Source organism: Pseudopipra pipra, chromosome 2, assembly GCF_036250125.1.
Source record: "Pseudopipra pipra isolate bDixPip1 chromosome 2, bDixPip1.hap1, whole genome shotgun sequence".
Lineage (NCBI taxonomy): Eukaryota > Metazoa > Chordata > Aves > Passeriformes > Pipridae > Pseudopipra > Pseudopipra pipra.
Window position 1 is genome coordinate 38151231 of NC_087550.1, and position 16311 is coordinate 38167541.

General features: G+C 41.1%; 1 protein-coding gene across 4 annotated transcripts in view; it reads right to left on the reverse strand.

Moving 5' to 3' along the window:
* SMCO4 (single-pass membrane protein with coiled-coil domains 4) overlaps positions 1–10076 on the reverse strand; it is a 28142-nt gene extending 18066 nt beyond the window's left edge. The window contains exon 1 of one of the 4 annotated variants that reach the window (XM_064645077.1): positions 9841–10076. The gene's annotated coding sequence lies outside the window, so the exon portion shown is untranslated. Of the gene's footprint in view, positions 1–9204; positions 9559–9840 lie in introns of those variants that run through there. The other 3 variants (XM_064645076.1, XM_064645080.1, XM_064645078.1) reach the window with 3 other exon arrangements.
* Between the last annotated feature and the right edge of the window lie 6235 nt (positions 10077–16311).

A 16311-nucleotide genomic window follows, 5' to 3' on the forward strand; every position in this document is an offset into this window, starting at 1 on the left:
ATGCAAACTATGTTGAAATAAGAAATGGAAAGTCAAAAAAGGATATTAAATTGTGGGATATATACATCCTAGAACCTTGCATGTATTTCTTCAGAGAGCAGGAACAACAAAAAAAAATTAGCCATGAAAAAGAAATAACAGCAGGCAAGAATGTGCAACATGAAAGGCTTTTTGCTTAAGGTCCCTAATGTCTTACAAATATATTAAAATACTATGTTAGAGCACCTGAATTTCACAGAATTACTTCAGAGATGGCTCCTGTTGCAGCAGTTTCTGCTGGAATATTTCACTCTGGCTGTCAGCCAAATCTTTGCTATGCTGATGCCAAATAAATGATACCCAATTTCAACGACAGATGCTGTTGTGTTGACACATAATTGATACGTTTATATTCAGGGCTCCCTGGAATTCTAAAACAGCAACACTTTATTCACAGGAAATACAACTGACAGCAGAATTCAAAGGGACTTGTATAGAGCTGGTGCCGCTACACTGCTGGCATTGTGAGACTGGAGGGATTGCTAACTATGCAGGGTGGTCAAGAACAGTGTAGACCACAAATTTTCCAGGGCAAGGGAAAATATGGAGAGATGGCCCAGCAGTAAAAGTTAACTTGCTCAGCCAGAAACCTACTTGCTCAGAGAAACAGGAAATCTAAAAGTTTTCAACACAAGTTGCATATCCCTTTCCTGCAGAGCTTACAACTGTGCAGGAGATGGAAGTCAGAGAAACAACACAGCACTGAATAACAGATATGTCCATAATCTCCCTTTCTCTTTGACTTCCTTGGTTTCCTAGGCAGGAAACAGATTACCAACCTTTAAAAATACATTTACCAAAGGTATGTTACAAAGAAAACATTATATACCCTATTGCTTGCATGTTCACTCTCCTGTAGACAACTTGAAATAAACTTTCATAAATAGCATTTATTTTGGAAAGTGACTATATCCCTCCTCAAGCTTAACAAGCCTTTGGCATCTAATGTAATTCTTACAGGGAAAAAAATGCCGATGACATTACAATATATGCCTACAACCTGATTTTTTTTCTGTTTTGGTAACACAGCATCATATATTTTCACGCAATGAGTAAAAACATTCATGGGATAGAAATATTCAGCAAAAGGTTCATACCCATTCATTTTGTAAGAAAAAAACCCCAGCAACAAATAAAATTTGGCATGAAATATAGCAACAAATAAAAACCATGTGGCAAAGTTTTCAGTCATTTGTCCAGATAGTATATGCTGTTCAACAAACATGCAATGTGGAATATTCTGCCATGATGCTCTTTTTAATTAAAATAAGGTTAAGCTTAAGAATACTTTTGAATTGCATTATATGGGGATTATCAAATACATGCAGATGAACAGGACTCACTAACTGGAAGTCTTTTCAACCCCTGGGAAACCTATTTTGTTGACTGTTTCTTAGACTGTGTTTTAGAACACTGATCACAATCCAGAAAGCTTCTGCAGTTTAATACACTTCTGCTGCTTCTGAGGTCTTATCTGGCTCTCAAATACTGTCTGTGCTTCTCTACCAGCACCACAGGAAAGATTTCTTCCTCCAGTCAACTCTTTCCTTCCTCTATATGAAAAAGGGACTGATGTTAATTCTTCAGACTTTGCACACTGCGGTTCCTTCCTTTAATTCTTCCTCTCCTGCGCTTCTAAGGGTTGCTAAGGGCAAAACTGTCAGAAGACCTCTCTTCACACTGAATCTCTCCTTCAGGAGTGCCCAGCACAGAGAATACAGACAAAGTTATACGGGGGAAAAAATGCATTTATCATCAAAGCTCGTGTCTCTCAAAACCCCAGATTTGTCATTTAGTTCACTAACATGGGATGTGTAAAATATCCAGGTTTATATCCTTGCAAAAGCACAAAGTAGTTGAAAAGGTCAAGGAAGTGCATTAAGTAGGAAAGCTTTAGGGACCAGTGGGTTCTTTTCACTATTCTGAGAGGTACTGCGGGGGGGGGGGGGGGGGAACCCAAAAATAATCTTTGCCAAAACATATCTAGAAGTTAAAAGCTTAGCACCAACTGCACTGGTACCTTCTTCTAAAAACCCCCAAAACATCCCAAACCAACCAAAAAAACCAACATAAAAACCAAAAAACCCAACACCAAACAAAAAAAACAACTCTCAAAAAAGCCCATCCCAAAGAAATCGCAGCCCTCACCAAACCCCACTGAAGTTTTTCAGTCACAAAGGACAGCTAGGATTGACCTCAGGCATTTGGGCATCGCAGGAACATATACAGAGAACCATAGATTGGTTTGGGTTGGAGGGACCTGTAAGATCATCTAGTTCCAAAGGAAAAACATGAAAAAATAGCTAAGCCAGCTGTCAACAGCTTTGATTTACCAGAACCAGTCATGGGGTATGACAGGGTGGAACACCACAGGCAGACCCAAACTTCCTCACTCCTGTTCAGGGAGGATGAGATGCAAACCAGCTCCACATGCTGTGCTTGTGCTAAAGAAGGCCATTTCTCAATACTGCATTTTACACTGAGTACAGCACCGAAATAAAGCTCGAAGGGTTACAGACAAGATCCTACTCCTCTCTAATTATTTGAAAGAGTGGGCAGAGAAGCGTCAGTCAGTCTGCAAGGCACAGTATAGCTATACCTTTTTTGTGTTAGGGGGGGCACAATTAGTCCAGGAGGAAATCAATGTTAAGATATACAGACCAACTTGAATATTTCTATTTGTTACTGAATTTGCTCCAAAGATTTATTCCTACAGTTTTCTTTCGGTGTTTGGAACTCCCCTTACTCCGCCATTAAGCAGATGCTAAATTTAATAACTTTCTATTTTAAAAAAAACCATCATATTCAATAGTAATAACCCATCCTGTTATTAACAAAGGCAACCATTTGAAAAGTCAAATGGATTCTCACTCCTACCTCTATTGGCTTCTACATTTTGTTCTGTTTGGAAACAAAACAGAAAGGTCTCACTTTCTCCCATGCAGGAAGGCAGTGCTATCACTGGTAGACATGGGAAAAAAAACAATAAAATTATTTTATACAAATACTTCTGTTTCTCTTCCTCACTTTATAAAGCAATTTAAAAGCAAAACAAAAGTGTGTTTGTTGGAGATTACTGTACAATGAGTGCAACATCCTAAATAAATTATGAACAGAAAGAACTAAGTCACCTTCAATTTTTAGAAATGTAAAAGACTTAGCAATAGTTCAGGCAATCAGATTTCAGATCAAATCTTACTTCTACAGACAGTTTCCTGTACTGTTAAATATTTCTCTTACAACTGTAGGACTTAAACAATGGAGGGAAACTGCTAGCTCTGCAGACAAATAATAATTCAGCAGCAAGAAGCAGCAGCAGGACTTCTAAATAGTGGTATCAAACTCTAACATTAAGGCAAAAAGTTGACATGCAGACTTTTTCTCTATGCTAAAGTACTTCATCACAAGTAACGCCAAGTCTCCAAGCCTTCAAACATACATCATAGATTATAATAGTATAACTACAAGCATCTTCTTTAACAATTATCAATTCAGCAAACTTGAGTTTTTCTGATGCTGTGCAGCTTCAACACTGAAACCTCTCAAGCCTCTTCAGACACATGTTGATCCTTAGTTTCTGTCCTAAACTACTCTAGAGTTTAACTGTATGTTCCTCTATTCAAAGTAGGCTGCATTGTGAAGGTTGAGTTGATGGCCAGACTCAGCACAGCAAGTGTACTAGTTTGTCCAAGCAGACCTAAATTTGCAAAAACAAGCAACCAGAGGTGAATTTCCTGAACCCTTCTGTGGCATGACTGCAAGCTCAGAGTCATATTCTATACTGGCACCAGTAATGTCCAATAAAAGGCTCTGGGATCTTCCATCTTATTTGTATCATGACAGCCATGTACCTAAGCTGTGTTTGAGAGTGCATTTTTATAACTAAAAGCTGTATCCTGCTCTTTGTTATCCTTCTAATTGGGTGTCAAAGTATAAGATCTTTCATGATGCAACAATGCTATTGACACATAATTACCAGTAAGCAGCCCTGCTAAGAATAAACATTTGAGAGGCAAAACACTTCAATGAGTTTTAATAACAAATCTATGTAACACACCTCCCCTCCAGACCCAATACTAAGCACTGTACCATGGTCAGAGAACTCCTTTCTAAATATACAAACAAAGCCAAGGTGTCGGACAAAACCAAACAGACATTGGGTGAAAAAGCAGTGAGACCAATTTATAAACCCAAAGCAGTCTGAGAAGGAGATGGGATATACATCCTGAGGTTTGGTACATCCAAGTCATGATTATCCATAGCTCTACCACGATACAAAGCCCAAAATCAACATGACCCAAACACAAGCGTTTTATACTTAGCAATAATTAGTAAGGCTCGAGGAGCCTTATTAGAGACTCATTGAAAGAGCCTATCTGAAGACAGATGGTACTTCCAGTCTTAAAGTCTCTCCAGTCATCTCCTCTAATTTAACTCTTTCCCCCCCCCCCCGCAAGTTTACCATCACGCAACCACAGCTCTTCAACTCTTTAACTGTAGTACATCTTTACTATTCATAGCTTTTTTATGACCTGTCTGTAGAAAAAAAAAATCACAGCTACATAAGTGTTCATAAACAAAAGTACCAAGGCAGTACACAGTCACAATCAAAATGGATTGGATTTGTTACTGCCAGAGTCTAAGGGTTGTCCACATAAGTAAATATAAGGCCACGTCATTCTGCACTCCCCTCACCACACCAGCTCATTTCAGGCTGGAGAAGTCATTTGTGCCTGCAGCAGGGCAGGCCACATTTCTACTCTTTCTGTGACACAGACACAAACACATTGGTTTAGGCAGAAGCAGCTTTTGCACTGATGCTACTCTTTATTTTCCACTCTTTTTGTGAAATACAGAGACAATTTCTGAGCAAAGCCTTTCGGGAAAGAGCTTTACTCAAAATCACTAGTCCTCTGTCTAGCACAATAAGAGCAGAGAATGCAAATTAGTTTCAATAAAAGCAGCTGGCAATCAATACGAAAGGGCTGGTCTCCAAGTGTAAAACTGGTTCCTCTAAGGACAAGAGTTAAAAGGCGGAAAACATAAGAAGATGAATAAAGGAAGAACAAATGTAAACAACATGAAGGGTGCACAGGAGAAAAATCTAACAATGCAATTAAAAATAAAATAAGACAAACTGACAAAGAACAGCTGGGCGTAAATAGGAAAGAAAAATACAGATACCTACAGTCCAAAAAAAAGTATAATGAGAAAAGTCTAATGGAAAACGTGCAATCCAAACAAGATAAAATAAAAATCATGAAAGGGATTGGATAAGAGACAAGCTGGCATTAAGGCTTAGGGCACGAGTTCACGTTCTATCCTGGTTCACAGGCTTTAGTAAGTCCAAAGTAAGTTTCAGCATTCCTGCTGCCACACATTTGGCCATTTCGCAAAACCTTGTACACTTGTCTCCTTTGACCTTCTGCCATAAAGCAGAAAGTCAATACCCACCTGAGTGGCTCAGAACCTACCCACTCTGCATGCAGTCAGACTCCTTTTCTAAATCCGTTCACCTCCAGGTCCACAGGCACCTGCAGAAGACTGAGAGAAGCCCACCCTTATTGTTACTACCTATTTAAAGAAAAAAAAATTCCTCAAGGTTGACACTTTCACTGAATTTCTGTATTACTGTCTCATTTTTATAAGCCCAGTAGAGAATGCATTATGGTCTTGGATGCAGCCTTCCCTTGCAGCTGTTATAGACAGGGGCAAATAGAAGTGTTGTAGCACTGTTAGCAACCTCCACTCAAGAGAAACCCAAAAATCAAGTGTCTTGCATACTGCAAGTCAGTGTCACAAATCACTTACCCTCCATGTTCCATCTAGAAGCCCAGCTCCAGTTTCTGGTTTTATGAACATCTCCCACTGAATGCTTGGTTAATATGGAACTACAGTGGAACTACAGTCCCTGTCTTGCATGTGCCTTTAATACTGCACACGAGCAAACAAGAAGGCAAGCAGATGCTTTGCTCAGAAGCTTTTTATCCACAAAGCATCTCACCACAAAACTACACAATGTAACTCCTTTGACCCCCAAGAATGTAGCCCCCATCAATGACGTAGCTACTTAAATAGCATACATTAATTACAAAGGGTGGAAAGTGGTGTTTTGTACAAACACATGAAACTGCAGTGGAAAGTCCTGTCACCGCACACTATTTTATTTAGATTAAGTTTTGACCAGCATGTTGATTGACTAGAAAGATAAGTCTCTGTCAAGTCGCTAATATACTTAAAATTATACTTGCATTTTCAGAACTTTAATACTTTGATGGGGCGTGCCCTATATTTTGAGAAATTCTACAACATTTCTAATGACAACGGGCAACAGAAACTTCTAGGTACATTGACATCCAAAAGTGTAGAGCTTGGACATTTAAGAGAGAAAGAAGTGACTAATTTCTTTGCACCTAAAACCGGTGGACAAGACAAAAAACAAAGAAGGATGAAAACAAACAAAAAAACCCCACCAAACCTAAACAACCCTGAAATTAAACTAGTGATAGGGCAAAAGACAACAAAGAGAATACCAACACACATTCTCATCCCCTCAAGACACACGTGTGCCTAAAGGACTCAAATACCTGATCTCTGGCTGTTCGCCCCACTCAATATACAAAGCCTGGTTCCTCTGTTGCCTACAGCAATTATTTTAGGGTTTGTCTTAACAAATAAAAATATCTCTCTCCATCTAACAAAAAAAAAAAAAAAAAAAAAAAAAAAAGGCAGGGTTTTACATCTATGAATTCAAGGCCTGTCACTACTGCTAAGACAATTAGAGCATTTTAACACCACATTTCCGTAAGGTAGGGAGCAGTTAAGACCTTTATATACTGAAAGAGATGCCCTTCCACATTAGCATGGCCTATTAGCCACAAACAGGATTAAGAGCTCAGCAAATCCTCACAGAGCCCACATCTGTTAACATAACTCTTTCCCATAATGAGCAAAAACAAAGGTAACTTCTCAGTTTTATGGAGCACTTACTCTAAAGCTGTTACTGCTATAATTAAAAAAACAAACAAACAAACAAAACAAAACAACCAAAAACCAAAAAGGCAGCAACATAAAACAACACAGTCATGGAGACCACTCAGGATCTCTCACCCTGTGAAGAATAACCTCACCTGGCTACAGAACTTGTGGTCTTACAGCCCTGCCATTGCTCTGGTGGCCCTATACAGCAATCAGCCCTGGGGGAATCTCCAGAGAAGACAACAGTCAAGATCTCTTTGTTGGACATTTCTCCAAGCATGACAGGATTTCCATAATCAGTCAAAAACTAGAGAAATCCATACTGGCATGCAACACAAACTGCACATCATGGACAACAATCCACCCATAAGACATCCATCCCCCTATATATGTTTCTTTCAATCCATGATGGAGAGATTAGTACGGAAATAAAGATCATTTTATTATGGAGCACCTGCACCAAAGTAGCTGAATCAAGAGATGCCAGATCCATTCTTGAAGGGCTCAGATGGCTTTGGGAGCAGCTGGAGCACAGCTGTAGCTGTACAAGCAAAACCCAGCCCAGTTCAGCAGAGAGAATTAGTGGTCAGTTCCTCAAACCCTGATACTACTGTAAAAGATCAATGTATCTCTCTCTGAGTGCGGTCCCTATGACAGCAGTGCTGCCTGCTGAATCTGGACTCCTGTGACTCCTCATGGAGAAATTCCTTCATCATCTCTTCACCACTGCTTCTTGGTGGGACCCCACCACCAGGACAAGCCTCATTGAGCTTCAAGGTGACAGGCAAAGGAGAAAGACAATGAAGGAGGAAAATTCGTAACAAAAACGAACAAGGAAACTGCATTACATTGCCATGATCAAAGATTTAGTGTATAGTTTAGCTACCATCCAATAAGAACATAGGTCATATCACCTAATCAGCATGTATATCTTATATATATGCAAAAGCATTTCCCTGTTCATTTAATGCATGAAAAAACATGATTTTTAAAAACATATTGAAGTTATTTTGCTAGCATATGAATATAGCAGCAACCAGTGACCATATAGTCCTCTCTCGCACTATTACCACACGCACACATCCAAACAAGCAGCAAGGAGCCCATGATCAGCTAGGGAGCATGACGGAGGGTTGTCACCTCACACAGGCCAACTTCCACCTGTGTCTGATGCTCTGGGATAGCTACAAAGCTCTGACAGTGTTCTACAAACAGGAGGTGTGGACATGCGGCCACTACTAAACGTCTCACACAAACCAGACCCAGCAGTCTGTGAACACCAATCATATCGCAAAAGCGAGTTATGCGTGCTAAGGACTCCCTAGGAGAGCTTTCCAATGTCCACCCTGGCAGCATCTGAAAATGCCCAGCTCTGCTAATAGCTTGTCTTTATTTCTGTATGTCTGTCAGTGCTGTCCACGCTGTTCTAAGCCACCATGCCTTTAGAGCCAAGTGCTCCACCAAAAACCCTCTCGAAGAGCAGAATAGAGACCTGTGCAAGTCCACGCTGGAAAAATCAATAAAGAAACAGGTAGTTCCTACTTCTCTCAAAATATTGGGGGGTATTTGACAGCTGCACCCAAAATTCCTGTTGGTAGGTGTCCCTTCTATGTTTCCCACAAAGCATGAGGGAAACTAGGGGCTAAAATTGCTGTGACAAGGAGCAGTTCCTTTTTTCTGACACAGATCAGTAAAATCAAAAACAGTTAAGAACAATCTAAAGTCAGTTTTCTTCTTAGCTTCAATTTAGGAGACCTGTATGTTATAAATAGGCCACTAAAAGGCAATTAAGAGAGTGAAGGAGAGCAAAAAGTTATTAAAAATGTACCAATGAGAAACTCATTTCACTTTTTTTTAACAGGGCATCAGGGAATTCCTATAAGACTTCTAGTTCATTTGAAGGAGGAAATTCTGAACAAAGCTAAAAATAATTGACAATTGGATTTTCAAAATTGAGAGAAATACGGAAACCCCGAGAGGTCCGGCCCAGGGTGGTACTACACGGATCGATAAAAATATCATACAAATTTCAGGCAGGACAGGAACCACGGAATGTAAATCTCTGTGACACGAGAAAATTTAAAGCAGTAGAGAAAATAAAGCTATGAACCATTATCGACTTATAAACAGCAGAAAATAATTTTTTTTAAGGTAACCAAAAATAAAGAGAACCACAAAACTACGCACCGAACTCACGTCAGCTCATCGCAGGGACAAAACACGCACAAAGAAGATACAAACCCCACGTTTTTACAATCAGAATAGATTGTTTTGATTCTATCCTGGGTCACCTTTTAATGCTTTCCTGAGATTTTTTTTTTTCCAACACGCTGCTTAAACACAGGTCTCAGTCGTTTCCCGGCACAACTGTATTCGCGACTGGGAACCGAAATTAGGTATATTAAAAAAAAAAAAAAAAAAAGGGCAAAACCACACAAATCCCGAAAGTCTTCTATGAGTCATCTGAACAGCTACTTTCCTCGTTAACCTCTCAGCGGTGCTTCTCGGGGGCTCAGCAGCGTGGCCCGGCGGCGGCTCCCGCCCGCCCGCGCCGAGCCAGGCTGGCTCCCGGCTCTTCGCCGCGACACCCAGCCCGCCCGCCGCCTTCCAAAACTTTCCGGGCTTAACCGCGACGCCCCGGCCGCCGGGACGGAGCGCTCGGAGCCAAAGTCCGCGGGAAGTTGTCCCGCCTTGGAGCAGAGCCCGCTACCCCGCGGCTCCCCCGGGACACCGCGGGCTCGACCCGCGCCCCGTCGCAGCGCTCCCCGCCGCCCCCTTCCCAGCGCTCCCCGCCGCCCCCTTCCCAGCGCCTCCCGCACCCACCGGCCTCTCCCGGGACAGCGGGCGGGAGCGGGGCCGTCGCGCGCCCTTACTTGGAGTTGCGCTCGCCCGAGGGACGGGGAGGGACGGGCAGCGGCGGGAGAGGGGCAGACTCCGCAGCGCCGGCCGCCGGCAACTTCCCCGCTCCGCCGCCACACGTGGGGCTCAGGCGCGGGCTGGCGCTCCCCGCCCGCCGCTCGGCGCCGAGGACGTGGCAGCTCCAGCCCTCCCTCCGTCCCTCCCCGGCCGCGCCGGAGGCTCCTCCCGGCCCCGCTCTGCGGAACGCGGGGCGCCCTCTGCCGCACGCCGAGGGACCCGCCGGCCCCGAGCCGCGCCCCGGCCCCGCCGCACGCCCGGGTAGCGCCGCGACAGGTTCTCCTGGAGGGAAGCGCCGCCGGCCTGGGAGCTTTGCGAGTCACACCCGGACCTCTCAGGTGTCGGCCCGCTGGCTGTGTGGGGCAGGCGCGCAGGAGGGGTTAGAGAGGTTAAAAAGGACGATGCCAAAATAAGGTGACATCACAAAGGTTGCCTTCTTGCAGTATCAGCAGGATTGGAAGCGCCTGTTGAGGTGATCAGTCTGCGATAATGGGCCTAAAATAAAAATGGAGAGCAGGCCTCCAGGAACAGGGACTTGCTGAGGAGCCCCGTCGCATGCAGCCTGAATTGCTCTTACCTCTGTACAGCAAGACCTCAGAACACCTGCAGCTGCTTCCCAGTTCAGGCTCACTCCACCACAGAGACACTCTGCTTTCTTACTTGGGAGAAAAATCTCACTGTGTTTCTAAAACAGACAGTAGCTGTAACTGGTAGAAAAATAGAAGACCTCAGACATCTATTTGCGTTTTCTTCTCGTCAGGATTACACATTTTGAAAATAAAAGACATTACTTAGGCTTCATGGTTGCAGAGTGCCTGACACATAGGTTTTCGCTGAAAAGGTCAGTTGATAGGAATCTCACCCTTCTTCCAGGTTAATAATAGCTACAAAACTGTTTCCAAGCCTAGTGGTTTTCATCCTTTAAGTGTTTCCTGCGAGAGTGTTCATGACAGGCACCTTAGTGTAGCCTTAATATACCTTGTAATTGAGTGATATTAGACTGTAGTGTTGTTAACTCCTATTCTCTTCTTTCTGCTGAAAACATCCATTTCTTATAGTGCTGGGCAGATTTTTAATCTCGAGGTGCACTGCCAATTTGAGGTTAGAATCTGACTTTGAAGTCGTAAAGAACTGCTGTTGCTGATGTTCAAATAATGCTGAATCGCTGAGGGCTAAAGCAGAGAAGAAATAAAACCATGTTTTTCTAAAACATCTCTCGCACTAGTTATCTCAAAGGGCTTTATGAAGTAATGTCAAGTAAAGGTGCACCTTTAAGCATACCAGCCGTTCCATGCACAAATGTACCTTTGAATGCAGAAAATGTTGGCATTAGAGCTATCTACTCATTTAGTAGGGCTATTATGTATGTTTAATGATCACTTGCAGCACCATGAGAAATGTCCAGTAATGGTCACCGATTAAAACCATTAAGGAAAGATAAACTATGTGTATATATTAAATTCCTCCTTGGGCTGACACTAGGTAAGAAAATGCAGCCAAGTAGATTTAAAGTGAATGTGTGACTCTTTGCTACATATTCCAGTAAAGCTGCTAAACTTACAAAGTACGTAATTTGTTGGCTATTAAGTTATGTACGTATGCTAAAATCCTCCAATAACAAACTATACCTGAATTTAAGTTTGAGCAACAGATCTGTCTAATGGTAGCTGGCACACAATTGATTACTACTGATCACTCCAGCTTCACTGATGCTCAGCAACAGGATGTTGCCATTTAGGAAACACAAATTCATTTCTAAGCTTTAAGCAGAAGGCAGTACGTGGGCCATATAGGATTTTCCAATCTGCATCTGTCCAGAATAGATATGATTAAGTGCATTTTTGTTTAGCATTTTTGATTTATTCACCTGGCTTCCTCAAATGTCAGATATATGTATGTTTCTTGTCCAAGAAAAATAGGGCTCTTTGGAGTATTGATTGCAGCAGTGGAGTCTGCAGAACACCTGCAGGTTTGGTGCACATTTAAGACATTGGACTGTTCTTTAATAAACTGTGGTGGGTTGACCTTGGCTGGATGCCAGGTGCCCACCCAGCCACTCTATCACTACCCTTCCCAGCAGGACAGAGGAGAGAGTAAGATGGAAAACAACTCGTGGATTGGGATAAGACAGTTTAGTTGAAGCAAAGGCAAAGCGGAAGCTTGCACATGTGAAAGCAAAGCAAAAGATAACAAGGTTTAATCTCTACTTCCCATCAGCAGCAATGGTCAGCCACTCCCGAGAAGCAGGGCTTCAGCACGCATGATGGTTTCTCAGCAGGCAGCCATTGGAGACAGTGAATGCCTGCCTTCCTGCTCCTTGCCTTAGCTTTTGTATCTGAGCTGATGTCATATGGTATGGAATATCCCTTTGGTCAGTTTGGATCAGCTGGCCTGCTTGTGTCCCCTCCCAGGATCTTGCCCTTGATTGAGGAAAGAATGTCACAGTGCTGATGCTGAGTTCCTTCTCTGAGAACTTGGAAGGCAAAACCTTCCAGGTTATATCTTTCCCAATCTGCAAAACATTCCCTGATAATAAAAAACAAATGTTATTTGCCAAGACTCTTTGGATTTGTGATTTTCATAAACTCCAGCAGTTCTGGACTTCTTTTTCTCAAATGTGTGCTGGAGCCACAGCACTCTTACTGCAGATACTTTCCACCTCTGTGCAGTTGCACCTCTGAGTTTTGCTAGTGTCTTTGCCTATTAAGAACTCCTTTACCTTTCTTTGATTTCTTTTTGGATCTACACTTTCTTCATATTTACTCTGGACTCTTGTTTTCATTATTTTCTCTTCATACCATACTTTTGTGGGACATCTCCTAAATCTCATCATCAGTCTTCTTTTTCTCATGTCAAATAGAGAGATGCAACATGGAAATCTCATATACAGTTACTTCAAACACTCAGACTAGATGATCTGTCAAGTTTTGGGTGGGATGGATATGCCACGAAAGTACCTATTTATCTTTTACTGAAAAAAAAAAAAACCCAAACATAAAAAGTAGGTCAGATTTAGATATTTAAAGCAGGGTGAGATGCATTCCATCTTACAAGACTTCTCAGTTGCCAATGAAGTCAAAGACAAATTCTGAGTAATTTCAGTACTGAAAGATAAGGCCCAGAAAATTTTATGTCCTGTTAACAATGGTACCTGAGATGATGGACAATGAATGCCTTCTTTTTTAGCTCAGCAGCTACTTCAGAAGACAAGTGACAATTAGTTATTACTGTCTGAAAGTAGTTTGGTAGTCTTGGAAAAATAAGAAATCCACTTGGCTCTTAATCTATGTTCTCAGAGATGGCTTCATGATAGATGTCACTCACTGAATGGTCCCAGAGACTACAATACTCTTTCTCTTCTGGAGAGAATATCTTTGGAGCTTAATCTAACTATGATAGAACAAGTGTATCAAAGAAATGCTTTAAGGAGCTCATCAGCTATGAACTGGAAGTAACTATGTAGGGAACAAGGTCTTAGGAACAGATTGTTTAACTAAAGTTAAAGCTCAACATTTTCACACTAAGAATGAGATTAAAAGCATGCAAGCAAATAAACAAGGAGAGTAATATACATCTGATATGACTTAAAATTTGTCAATACTAATAATGGCTAAACTGAGACAGGATGCTTTCCTGATTTGGGCCCAGAAATTATGATGACCTCTATATATACAGAAAACAAGAGTAAATGATCACAGCACTTTCTTCTGACTTTACAAACTATGCCATATTGACAAGGTTATAAAGTTGGGTTGTACTGTCACCATCCTGCAGAACTCTTTTTTTTCTGAACTCTCGATAACAGTTTCACAGTCACAACAGTTTGCTCAGTGTAGAGCCTCAAATAAGTGTTAGAAGAAGATGTGAATTTTTATAGAAAACAAAAAACTGTATTCATCTGCTGCTGTTAACTAGGCATTTGAAACTAAGACTAAAATGCACTAAGACACTATCCTTTTTCCCTAGTATTCCAAATCACAGCAGAACTCTTGGACTTCAGAATTCCTTTTTCAGCAGGACATGATGTATAACATTCTGAAAGACATTATAGAAATGCAAACTTTGCCTGATCTTACCTGAAAAAAATATAAAAATAATATTCAGAAACTCCTGACAGGTAATTTACATTTTGTATGTTGGATACACTACAGTAACTATTATATTTTGCAAGCTAATTCTGTAGTGCAAGTTTAGTCTTTTTACATTTCATCCGCTGTCACAAGTGATTAAATGACAGATAAAAAATTTACTTGATAATAATTGTGTCATCTGCTTTCAAAGGCTCACAGTTCCAAAACTGAGAAAGACTGAAAAAGGAGAAATGTATAGTGTCTCATTATACTTTATCTTTCAGGTAGCTAAATATTGTGACTAAAAGTCAGATTAGACAGCTTCATCTAGTGTCATGTTTTACAGAAGTGGAAAGACAAGTCACAGACGTGACAAAGCTTTCTTCAGTACAGACTATTGAAAAAAATGCTTTAGTAGATCTGCTTGTAATTTTTCACGCTGTGTCCTGCTTTGGCACTGAACCATATGAAATTTACAAAAGCAACACCTGCAGCTCTCTAAATCACAGCCATTTGGAAAGCTGATGTCTACATATAACATTCTCACATTCAATCAACCTAAATATGTTAACAGTTAGGTGATTTATGGTGAATCCCTGAAGACATACGCTTGGGAAAAGATTTTCTTTGTCTCAAGATGTCTTTCTCTCTGAAGAACCTGTCATACCAGTCAGACTTTCAAACTCTGCACTATAAACACTGTGGTGTAGTGCTGAGCAACTTCCTGGAAGTTACTAAATGCTTTCAACTCATAATTATCTTGTAGGAATTGAAGGAAGTTGACTATTTACAGGAAGAGCCGAGACCTTTAAAGAATAAAGTGCAAATTAATTCTATTAGCTTACATGTTTGTAGTTACTTTTAGGTATATTTTGACATTTTCTATTTTTATTTCTTGACATAAAAGTATACTTGACTAGCAAACACTTTGCTGTCACTTCCTTTAAGATTCTCACACCAGCCATCAACTTCTTCTGTTGCTGTTCATGTTAGAAGACAAAATGTTTTGGAGGAACTTATGTGTAAAAAGCTTTAGTTCTAAAAGTTAATGTGAAGCTCCATGTATTTCAGCAGATAATTTGCCTTCCTTATGCATATAAATGTACTAATGCTATGAGCTCTTTTATATTTTTCCAAAATCATAGCAGCCAGATGTCCAAGGGACCAATTCGGTTCTGGACTTTTCTGTAAACAATCAACCTGTTTCCAGACCAGAGTTGTTGACTCCTCAGTGATCTGTTGAAAGATTCAGTAGCTTTTGGCACATAGATACTTACAGCATGTCCTTTATTCTTTCTGGCATATAATAGAGTCCTCTGCTTCCTCCTGCTTCCCTGATTATCACCTTACAGTGACTGGGGAAGTAAAATAGTATAATTAAAGGGAGTGTGGGTATCTCCAGGTATCATTAGAAAATCACATGGCAGTATATCATTCAGCTTTGTGCTTAGCGTGTTTAGCAGAAATATGGGTTCTGTGCTTTTTTGACATAGGTGTCACTATAATTCTTTGTGATGGGTCTTCACATTTGATGACATTGCAAAAGCAGAGTGGAATAGATTCAACCTTGAAATAAAATGCAATCTGTGAGAATAATTAAACAGTAGAGTGCTTTAACAAGGAAGTGGTAGATCATTGTAACTTAGCTTTTTTCAAAGTAGGAGTTAATATCTTTTTTACAAAATATGCTTAGATCATCTGGAAGAAACCTACAGCCCCTGTGGCTGAGGTTATCAGCTGGAGACACTGCAGTTGCTTTTGGTCTCAGGAACCATGAATCTGTGAAGCGTTTCCGTTCTTTGTGGATCATGGCATAGTGAGCAAAATTGTGTCCACAGTCCTTGCTTTGCTCATATTACTTGCAGTTCTGTAATAGACCAATGTCTGTAATTAAATGTCATATCTCAGCGCTTCAGATGATTTTCTGAAGTGATTAGGAAGTCTTCTCTTCCTTGCCTCTCACTTGCCTGGGCAAAACTGGACAGATATACTTTTATATATCTTTTCCTCCACCAAAACCATCAAAAGTGAGATGCTGGATAGCATGGACTGGTGGCTAGAGGGGGTGAAGATTTTGAACTGACTAGTGGAACGTCTTATTCACAAGCCAACTTTTGGCCTAGGAAGAGAGATCGGTCAGGCTTGGACCGTAAGGTGGATGTATGTGTTTGTCAGATGGGAAGGGTTGGGGATTTATGCTTACAGCTGGGTGGAGCTGTGGAGTAGATTCTGTCTGTGGATCAGCTGGTTCCAGAAATATCATTAATGATGGCACTATAAAACATTTCCATACATAACATGATAAGAA